Source organism: Mesoplodon bidens (genome assembly GCF_964165515.1).
Source record: "Mesoplodon bidens genome assembly, chromosome: 18".
NCBI lineage: Eukaryota > Metazoa > Chordata > Mammalia > Artiodactyla > Ziphiidae > Mesoplodon > Mesoplodon bidens.
In genome coordinates, this window is record NC_138175.1 from 50,088,087 (window position 1) to 50,099,361 (window position 11,275).

Sequence of the window (11,275 nt, forward strand, 5' to 3'; positions counted from 1 at the left end):
GAAGACACACTTAAGACCATTCAGTTTGTCCACCAGAGAGCTACTTGCCAAACTTCAAATTATAGGTAATTAATATTGTTTTATAAATATAAATATGAAATGCAAAATTATAGTACTATTTCCTATGTAAGACCTTATTGCTGTTAAAATATGGCAACTATGAATGGGAGAGTGGTCATTGTCAGTGATAATAGTTATATCTTTGCTGTTCCCATGCTTCACATTGATTATTTATTTATTTTAAAAATAGATTTATTTATTTTATTTTTGGCTGTGTTGGGTCTTCGTTGCTGCGCGCAGGCTTTTCTCTGGTTGAGGCGAGTGGGGGCTCCTCTTCATTGCAGTGTGCAGGCTTCTCATTGTGGTGGCTTCTCTTGTTGTGGAGCACAGGGTCTAGGTGAGCGGGCTTCAGTAGTTGTGGCACACAGGCTCAGTAGTTGTGGCTCGCAGGCTCTAGAGTGCAGGCTCAGCAGTTGTGGCTCATGGGCTTAGTTGCTCCGTGGCATGTGGGATCTTCCCAGATCAGGGTTCCAACCCGTGTCTTCTGCATTGGCAGGCTGATTCTTAACCACTGTGCCACCTCATTGATTTTTTAAAATTATATTTCCTTCCACTTTTAATAAAATACTAAATACTTCAGTATGCATTTCCTAAAAATAAGGGTATATGTACTTTTAAATAAATTCCTAATGGAATTACAGGACAGAAGTTATATACATTTTTTAGAATCCTTCCACAAGAGAACTTTGCAAGAACAGTTAAGTAATATAAGCAGAGAAATGGAGACCCTAGGAAAGATTCCAGAGGAAATGCTAGACACCCATGTTCATAGCCACATTATTCACAGTAGCCAAAAACTGGAAGCAACCCAAGTGTTCACTGATGGATGAACAGGAAAACAAAATGGGACATATACATATGATAGGTTATATTATTTAGCCTTAAAAAGAGGAAATTCTGACACATGCTATATAACATGGATGAATCTAGAGGACGTTATACTAAGTGAAACAAGCCCATCACAAAAAGATGAATACTGTATGATTCCACTTATATGAGGTACCTAGAGTAGTCACATATATAGAGACACAAAATAGAGTGGCAGTTTCCAGGTCTGTGAGAAGGAGGAATGAGAAGTTATTATTTAATGGACGTATTCTCAGTTTTGCAACATAAAAAGGGTTCTGGAGATGGATGGTGGTGATGGTTGCATAACAGTGTGAATGTACATAACACTACTGAACTGTACACTTAAAAATGGTAAAATGAGGGCTTTCCTGGTGGCACAGTGGTTGAGAATCCGCCTGCCAATGCAGGGGACACGGGTTCAAGCCCTGGTCCGGGAAGGTCCCCCATGCTGTGGAGCAACTAAGTCCATGTGCCACAACTACTGAGCCTGCACTCTAGAGCCCGTGAGCCACAACTACTGAAGCCCGCGCGCCTAGAACCCATGCTCCACAACAGGAGAAGCCACTGCAGTGAGAAGCCCGTGCACCGCAACAAAGAGTAGGCCTCGCTCACTGCAACTAGAGAAAAGCCCGTGTGCAGCAATGAAGACCCATTGCAGCCAAAAATAAATAAATAAATTTATTTTAAAAAATAAATAGAAAATAAAAATGGTAAATTTTGTGTAATGTGTATTTTACCACAACTTAGAAAAATAATAATAAAACCAGAAATGCCTGAAATGAAAACACTGTGACAGAAATGAAGAATGCTTTTGATGGGATCACCAGTAGACTGGAGTGTCCAAGGAAAGAATCAGTGAGCTTCAAGATAAGTCAGTAGTAACTTTCTAAACTGGAATGTAAAGAAAAAGAATGAAAAAAAGATAAGTGGAACAGAATATTTTAAAAAACCTTGAGGATAAATGTAAAAGGTGTAACATATGTAAATGAGAACACAGGGAGAAGAGACAGAGAAAGGAGAAAAAATATTGACTTAATAGTGGTTAGGAACTTTCCACAATTAATGATAGACACAAAACCACAGATCCAGAAAGCTTAGGATAAATACCAAAAACGACACCTAAGCATACCATGTTCAAGCTTCAGAAAACCAAAGACAAGGAGAAAATCTTGGAAAAGAAGCTAGAGGGTGGGGATAGCAACTGACCTATGGAGATACAAGGATAAAAATTAAATCAGGCCTTCCCTGGTGGCACAGTGGTTGAGAGTCCACCTGCTGGGGACGCGGGTTCGTGCCCCAGTCCGGGAAGGTCCCACATGCCGTGGAGCGGCTGGGCCCGTGAGCCATGGCCTCTGGGCCTGTGTGTCCGGAGCCTGTGCTCCGCAACGGGAGAGGCCACAACAGTGAGAGGCCCACGTACCGCAAAAAAAAAAAAAAAAAAAAAAATTAGACTTCAGAAAACATGCAAGAAGAAAATGAACTATTTAAAGTGTTGAAGGAGGGACTTCCCTGGTGGTCCAGTGGTTAAGACTCTGCACTCCCAATGCAGGGGGGCCTGGGTTCAATCTCTGGTGAGGGAACTAAGATCCCACATGGCACATGGTGTGGCCCAAATAAATAAATAAATAAAATAAGGTGTTGAAGGAAAAAAACTACCAACCTAGAATCCTATATCCAGTGAAATTATCCTTCAAAAGTTAAAGAGAAAGACTTCCTCAGACAAGCAAAAACTGAGGGACTTTGTTGCCAGTAAATCTGCCTTCAAGAAATGTTAAAAGAAGTTTTTCATAGAGAAATGGAATGATATAGGTCAGAAATTCAGATCTACATGAAGAAAAGAAGATCACTAGTAAAGGAATAAATGAAGAGAAAATAAAATATTTTATTTTTTCTTATTATTGATCTAATTTATATATAAATTATATTTATTCAAAGTAATAATAACAATAATGTAATTATGGCATACCAATAAGTGAAATGAATGACAGCATTGTTATAAGGGATGAGAAGGAGGAATTGGGAATACTCTATTATAAAGTACCTATACTGCCTGCCATTAGGTATAATATTCAGGCTTCTGGTTACAAATGTTCAGCAATATTCATAATAGCCAAAGTGGAGACAACCCAAATATGCATCAATTTATGTGGTATATCCACACAATGGAATATTATTCAATACTAAAAGAAATGAAGTACTGATACATGCTAAAACATGGACAAACCTTGAAAACATTATGCTAACTGAAAGAAGCCAATCACAGAAAAATCACATATTATGTGATTCCATTTATATGAAACCTCTAGAATGTGTAAATATATAGAGATAGTACATAGATTACTGGTTGTTTGGGCCAGGAATTGTGGTTGGGGGGTGGGGTGGGAAGATAGCTAATGAGTTTGGGACTTTGAGGGGGATGAAAATGTTCTAAAGTTAGATTGTTGTGATGGATGCACAGTTCTGTAAATATATTAAAAACCACTGTACACTTTAAATGGGTGAATTGTATGGTATGTTAATAATATTACAATCAAGCTGTTTTAAAATGAAATTTATTAAGTAGAAAAACAGAATCAATGAAACCAAAACCTGGTTCTTTGATAAGATCAATACAATTGACAAACTTATCATCAGACTAAAAAGGAAAAATAGGAGAAGACACAAATTACCAGTATCAAGAATGATAGGGACTTCCCTGGTGGTGCAGTGGTTAAGACTCTGCCTGCCAGTGCAGGGGACACAGGTTCAAGCCCTGGTCTGGGAAGATCCCACATGCCGAGGAGCAACTAAACCTGTGCGCCACAACTACTGAGCCTATGCTCTAGAGCCCGCGAGTCACAACTACTGAGCCGGTGCGCCACAACTACTGAAGCCCGCACGCATAGAGCCTGTGCTCCACAATAAGAGAAGCCACTGCAATGAGAAGCCTGCGCACCACAATGAAGAGTAGCCCCTGCTTGCCGCAACTAGGGAAAGCCTGCGCACAGCAGCAAAGACCTAACGCAGCCAAAAATAAATAAATATATATTTAAAATGGAGTTATTACAATAGAGAGTTCACCAAATAATATGCAAATGGCTAATAGACACATAAAAGGTGTTCATTAACCACCAGAAAAATCCAAATTAAAATTGCAATGAGATACCCTTACACACCCATCAGAATGGCTGAAGTTGTAAAGACTGATGACACCAAATGCTGTCTGGAGCACTTATAAATCTCACATTTTTTGGTGGAGTGTCAAGTGTTGCAATTATTTTGGAAAACGGTCTGGCATGTTCTTATGAAACTAACCCTGTTAACATTTACCATGCAGACATACCCTTACCAAGCAATTCAAGTCAAATATTTGTTTAAGTGAAAAGTAAACATATGTTCCCCCAAAGATGTGTACAAGATCGCTCAATCACTGCTTTATTTCTAATAGCCCAAACCTGGAAACAGCACAGCTGTCCATCCTTAAGAGAATGGATAAACAAACTGGTTTATTCATTCAATGGGCTGCTATTCATCAGTAAAAAGGAATGAACTTAGAATATATATACAACAACGTGGATGAATCTAAAATATATTGAGTTAAAGATACATTAATCAAAAGAGTATATGCACTTTGATTCAATTTCTATGATGTTCTAAAACAGGCAAAAGTAATCTGTGGTGGAAAATGAGAGCAGTAGTTCCTTCCTGTGGAGTTGGAGTGAGGATTGATTAGAAGGGCATGAGAGAACTTTGTGGGCTGGTAGTAATGTTCTATATCCTGATGGAGATTTGGCTTATACCAATGAATGCATTAGTCAGAACTTAGTAAATGTTTACTTTAGATTTGTGCATTTCATTGTATGTAAGTTTTACCTCAAAAGAAAATTACTATAAGTAAATATTGGATTCTGGTTAATAATATGAATGTGGAAGTACACACATACTCAGAATAGTCAAATACAATGATACAGAAGTAGAACAGCAGTTACCAGAGGTTAGGGGAGGGAAAATGGAAAGTTATTGTTTAATGGGTACAGTTTCAGTATGGGATGATGAAAAAGTTGGAGATGGGTAGTCGTTGTGGTTACACAACAGTGTGAATATACTTAACACTACTGAATGGTACACTTAAAAATGGGTAAAATAATAAATTTTATCACAATTAAAAAGGAAAAATGTAACTGATGTGGTTACATTAATATCAGACAATCTTAGACTTTAGAACAAGGAAAATCACTAGGGATAAAGTGGGATATTACACAATTATAGAGGACCTATTCACTAAGAAGACATATCAGTCCTAAATGTGTATGCACCTAGCAACAGAGCTCCAAGATAAATGAAGCAAAAATTGAAAGGAGAAATAAACACACAATCAGAAATTGAAAGTAAAAAACACTTTATACTAGAACTAAAATTATGAAATATTCCTAAATAATTTATGTAGCTGCTCTGCCCTCAAGGAGGTGGACCGTAACTCCCCATTTCCTCAGTGTGGGCTATGCGTAGTAACTTTTTTCCAAAAAGCACAATATGGAAAGGGGGAAAAAGAGAAATTTTATGATAGAGAAACCTGACAAACCCTACCTCATCTAGTGGTCAAGGTCAACATCAACAGTGATACATCCTGTTGATTGTACATCCTTAATATGATGTGATAAAGAGGCACTTTACCTCTGTGAAAGGCTGAGAGAAAAAAGCTGCAAACCAAGGATACTCTGACAATGTTATCTTTCAGAAATGAAGGAGAAATACTTTCCCAAACAAAAATGGAGGTAATTCATCACCACTAGACCTGCTTCACAAAATGCTGAAAGGAGTTCTTCAAGCTGAAATGAAACAATGCTAATTAGTAACATGAAAATATGAAAGTATACAACACACTGGCAAATATAAATATACAAACTCAAAATCTACTACTGTAGTATGGTAGTGTGTTAATGACTTAAGTATAGTATAAAGGACAGGAGTATTAAAAATAACTATAGGAACTTCCCTGGTGGCACAGTGGTTAAGAATCTGCCTGCCAGTGCAGGGCACACAGGTTCAAGCCCTGGTCCGGAAAGATCCAACATGCTGTGGAGCAACTAAGCCCATGCGCCACAAATACTGAGCCTGAATTCTAGAGCACACGAGTCACAACTACTGAAGCCCGTGTGCCTAGAGCCTGTGCTCCGCAAAAAGAGAAGCCACCGCAATGAGAAGAGAAGCCCACGCACTGAAATGAAGAATAGCCCCCACTCACCGCAACTAGAGAAAGCCTGCGCACAGCAACAAAGACCCAGCGCAGCCAATAAATAAATAAATAAATGAAATTTTAAAAAAATAAAAGTTTTTTTTTTTGAAAGAAGGACCCCTGCGTGTGTGGTCTCCTCCTCAGACATATAGACTGAGGAGAAAAATAAAGACCCAATTAAAAAAAAACTATAGCTACTATAATTTGTTAATGAATGATTTCACTCTTAGATTTTCTAAGATTTATTTTGTGACCTATTGTATGATCTATCTTGGAGACTGTTCTGCGTGCTCTTGAGAATAATGTGTATTCTGTTACTGTTGGGTGGAATGTTCTATATATGTATGTTGGGTTCATTTGGTCTAATGTATGATTCAAGTTCAACATATCCTTGTTGATTTTCTATTTGAATGAATAGTTCAACAAGGAAATGTTGAACTTGAATCATACGAGTGAAATTATATCAAGTATCTCTTCCAACCACAATGGTATGAAACTAGACATCAATAACAGGAGGAAAGGTGGAAAATCTACAAGTATGTGGAACTTAAACAGCACACTTTCGAACAACTGCTGGATCAAAGAAGAAATTAAAAAGGAAATCAAAAAATATATTGAAATGAATGAAAATGGAAACACAATATGCCGAAACCTAAAGGGATGCTGCAAACGCAATTCTATGAGGGAAGTTATTAGTAATAAACACCTATATTAAGAAAATAAAAAGATCTCAAATAAATAACTGAACTTTACACCAGGAGAAACTAGAAAAAGAAGAACAAACTAAGCCCAAAGTTAGCAAAAGGAAGGAAAAAACAAAGAGCAGAAATAAATGAAATAGAGACTAGAAAAAACAATAGAAAAGATCAATGAAGCTAAGAGCTGTTTTAAAAAGATAAATAAAATTGATAAACTTGCTAGATGAAGAAAAAAGAAGTACTCAAATAAAATCAGAAATGAAAGAGGAGACCTTACAACTGATACCACAGAAATACATAGAATCATAAATGACTAGTATGAATAATTACATGCAAACAAATTGGATAACCCAGAAGAAAAGGATAGATTTCTAGAAACATACAACCTACAAAGACCAAGTCAGAAAGGAATAGAAAATCTAATTAGACTGCTAACAAGTAAGGAGGTTGAATCAGTAATCAAAAACCTCCCAACACAGAAAAGCCCAGGACCAGATGGTTTCACTAGTGAATTCTACCAAACATTAATGAAGAATGAACACCAGTATTTCTCAAACTCTTCCAAAAATTAAAAATGAAGGATCACTCCCAAACTCATTTTACAAGCCTAGAAATATCCTGATACCAAAGCCAGATAAGGACACTACAAGAAAAGAAAACTACAGGCCAATATCCTTGATGAACATAGATGCAAAAATTCTCAACAAAATATCAGCAAACTGAATTCAACGTCATATTAAAAGGATCATACACTATGACCAAGTGGGATTTATCCCTGGGATACAAGGATGGTTGAACTTACACAATGTGGGGACTTCCCTGGTGGTCCAGTGGGTAGGACTCTGCAATCCCAATGCAGGGGGCCCGAGTTCAATCTCTGGTCAGGGAACTAGATCCCACATGCATGCCACAAGTAAGAAGTCTGCATACCACAACGAAGATTCCGTGTGCCACAACTAAGACCCGGCACAGCCAAAATAAATAAATATTTTTAAAAAATATGCAATGTGGGGCTTCCTTGTTGGCGCAGTGGTTAAGAATCCGCCTTCCAATGCAGGGGACACGGGTTCGAGCCCTGGTCTGGGAAGATCCCACATGCCGCGGAGCAACTAAGCCCATGCGCCACAACTACTGAGGCCACGTGCCATAACTACTGAAGCCTGCGTGCCTAGAGCCTGTGCTCCACAACAAGAGAAGCCACTGTAATGAGAAGCCTGCACACTGCAACGGAGAGCAGCCCCCGCTCACCGCAACTAGAGAAATCCCACACCCAGCAACGAAGACCCAACACAGCCAAAAATAAATAAATAAAATAAATAAATTTATTTTAAAAAATTAAGGATTTAAAAAAAATGCAATGTGTACCACATTACATCACATTAACAGTATGAAAGATAAAAATCATAGGACCATCTAAAGAGATGCAGAAAAAGCATTTGACAATACAACATCCTTTCATGATAAAAACTCTCAACAAATTGGTATAGATGGAACATATCTCATCATAATAGAAGCCATATACATCATTCCCAGAGCTAACATCATACTCAGTGGTGAAAGGTTGAAAGATTTTCCTCTAAGAACAGGAACAAAACAAGGGTGCCCTCTCTCACCACTCCTACTCAACATAGTACTGGAAGTCTCAGCAGAACAATCAGAAAATATAAAGAAATTAAAAGGCATCCAAATCAGAGAGGAAGACATAAAATTGCCTTTGTTTGCAGATGATATGCTTTTATATATATAGAAAATCCTAAAGACTACACCCCAAAACTGTTAGAACTGATCAACGAATTCTGTAAAGTTGAACAATACAAAATTAACATGCAAAAATCAGTTGCTTTTTTATACAGTAACAACAGTGTCTAAAAAAGAAATAAAAAATTCCATTCACAATATCATCAAAACAATAAAATGCTTAGGAATAAATTTAAATAAGGAGATGAGAGACTTGTATACTGAAAATGATAAGACTTTGATGGAAGAAATTGAAGACACAAATAAACAGAAAATATCCTGTGTACTTGGACCAGAAGAATTAATATTGTTAGAATGTTCCTACTACCCAGAGCCATCTGTAGATTCAATGCAATCCCTATCAAAATTCTAATGGTATATTTCACAGAAATAGAAAAAAAAAATTCTAAAACTTTGTGTGGAACCACAAAAGATCCCTAATAGCCAAAGCTATCAGAAGAAAGAAGAGCAAAGCCAGAAGCATCACACTTCCTAATTTCAAACTATACTACAAAGATATAGTAACTAAAACAGTGTGGTCCTGACATAAAGTTAGACACATAGACCAATGGAGCAGAATCAAGAGCCCAGAAATAAGCCCCTGCATATATAGTCAACTAATACTTGACAAGGGAGTCAAGAACACTCAGTAGGAAAAGTATAGCCTCTTCAAAAAACGGATAACCACATGCAGAAAAATGAATTTTTTTGTGTGTGTGTGCTGTACACGGGCCTCTCACTGTTGTGGCCTCTCCCGTTGCGAAGCACAGGCTCCAGACGCACAGGCTCAGCGGCCATGGCTCACGGGCCCAGCCGCTCCACGGCACGCGGGATCTTCCCAGACCGGGGCACGAACCCGTGTCCCCTGCATCGGCAGGCGGACTCTCAACCACTGCGCCACCAGGGAAGCCCAGAAAAATGAAATTTGACCTCTGTCTTGAACCACTCACAAAAGTTATCTTGAAATGTATTAAAGACTTAAATGTAATACCTGATGCCATAAAACTTCTAAAAGAAAACACAGGAAAAAAATTATTTGACATTGGACCAGGCAATTATTTTTCGGATATGACACAAAAAGCACAAGCAACAAAAGCAAAAATCAACAAGTGGGACTACGTCAAACTGAAAAGCTTTTGTACAGGAAAAGAAATAATTTTTAAAATGATAAGGCAATTTATGGAATGGGAGAAAATATTTTCAAAGCATATATCAGATAAGGGGTTAACTTCCAAAATATGTAAAGAACTCATACAACTCAATAGCCAAAAAACCCAGACAGTCCATTTTTTAAAAAAAGAGCATAAGAATTAAATAGACATTTTTCCAGAGAAGAAATACAAATGGCTAACAGGTACATGAAAGATGCTCAACATCACTAATCAGCTTGGAAATACAAATCAAAATCTCAATAAGATATCACCTCACACCTGTTAGAACGACTATCATCAAGAAGGCAAGAGATAACAAGTGTTGGTGAAGATGTGGAGATAAGGGAACCCTTGTACACCTTTGGTGGGAATGTAAATTGGTGTATCCGTTATGGAAAACAGTATAGAGTTTCCTCGAAAAATTTAAAATAGAATTACCATATGATAACAGCAGTTCTACTTCTGGGTATATATTCAAAGTACATGAAAATAGGAATTTGAAGAGGTATATGCACTCCCATGTTTATTTCAGCATTATTCACAGTATGGATACAACCTGAGTGTTTGTCAACAGATGACTGGATAAGGAAGTTGTGGCATATATACAATGGAATTTATTCACCCATGAGAAAGAAGGAAACGCTGATATTTGCAACAACGTAGTTGGACTTTGAGGGGATTATGCTAAGTGAGATTAATTCAGACAAAGAGGGATACTGTATGATATCACTTATATGTGGAATCTTAAGGCGAACTCATAAATAGAGTAGAATGATGGATATTACACGTTGGGGGTTGGGGAAATGGGATACATTTGTTTGTTTGTTTGTTTAAGGGTACAAACTAGGAGATAAATAAGTCCTGGAGAGCTAATGGACAGCATAGCGATTACAGTCAATACTACTGCATTATAAACTTCAAAGTTGCTAAGGGACTAGACCCTAATTGTTCTGACCACAAAAAAGACATGAAAATTAGGTGAGGTGATAGACGTGTTAGCTAACACTAAGATGGTAATCATATTGCAATAAATAAATATATCAAATCAACACGTTGTATACCTTAAACTTACACAATGTTATATATCAATTATATTTCCGTTAAAAAGGAATACGAATTATATGGTGTGATTTCTTAATTGGAACTCAAAGAATAACTTTTTCGAAATATTATGTATGGTGGTATTAAATACTGAAATATTTTCTCCAATTACCTAATCATGCAAGAAACCAAAGCAAAGGAAAAGCGGAGAATTTTGCTGCTTCTCTTTCATGTCCCATTGGTTGCACTTCCTTTTTATGGGTTCTTGGTCAAAGGTGACTCCAGGTCCAGGTAGTAAAGAAGATTGTTCATTATAGCTCAGCCCGTCCCTTTTACGATCTCTATTTTTACCTCACGCATAGCACGCCTTTATAATTATTTTCCATTTACTTTTCCATTTATATTTCCAATTTCTCTGAGGGAACAATGAGAAAAAGAAAACGCAAGCCAAGTTCTACAAGCGCCCCAAGACTCCACCTGCTGATTCAAAAATAAAATTGCAGACAGGCGGGAAGCTCAGCCCT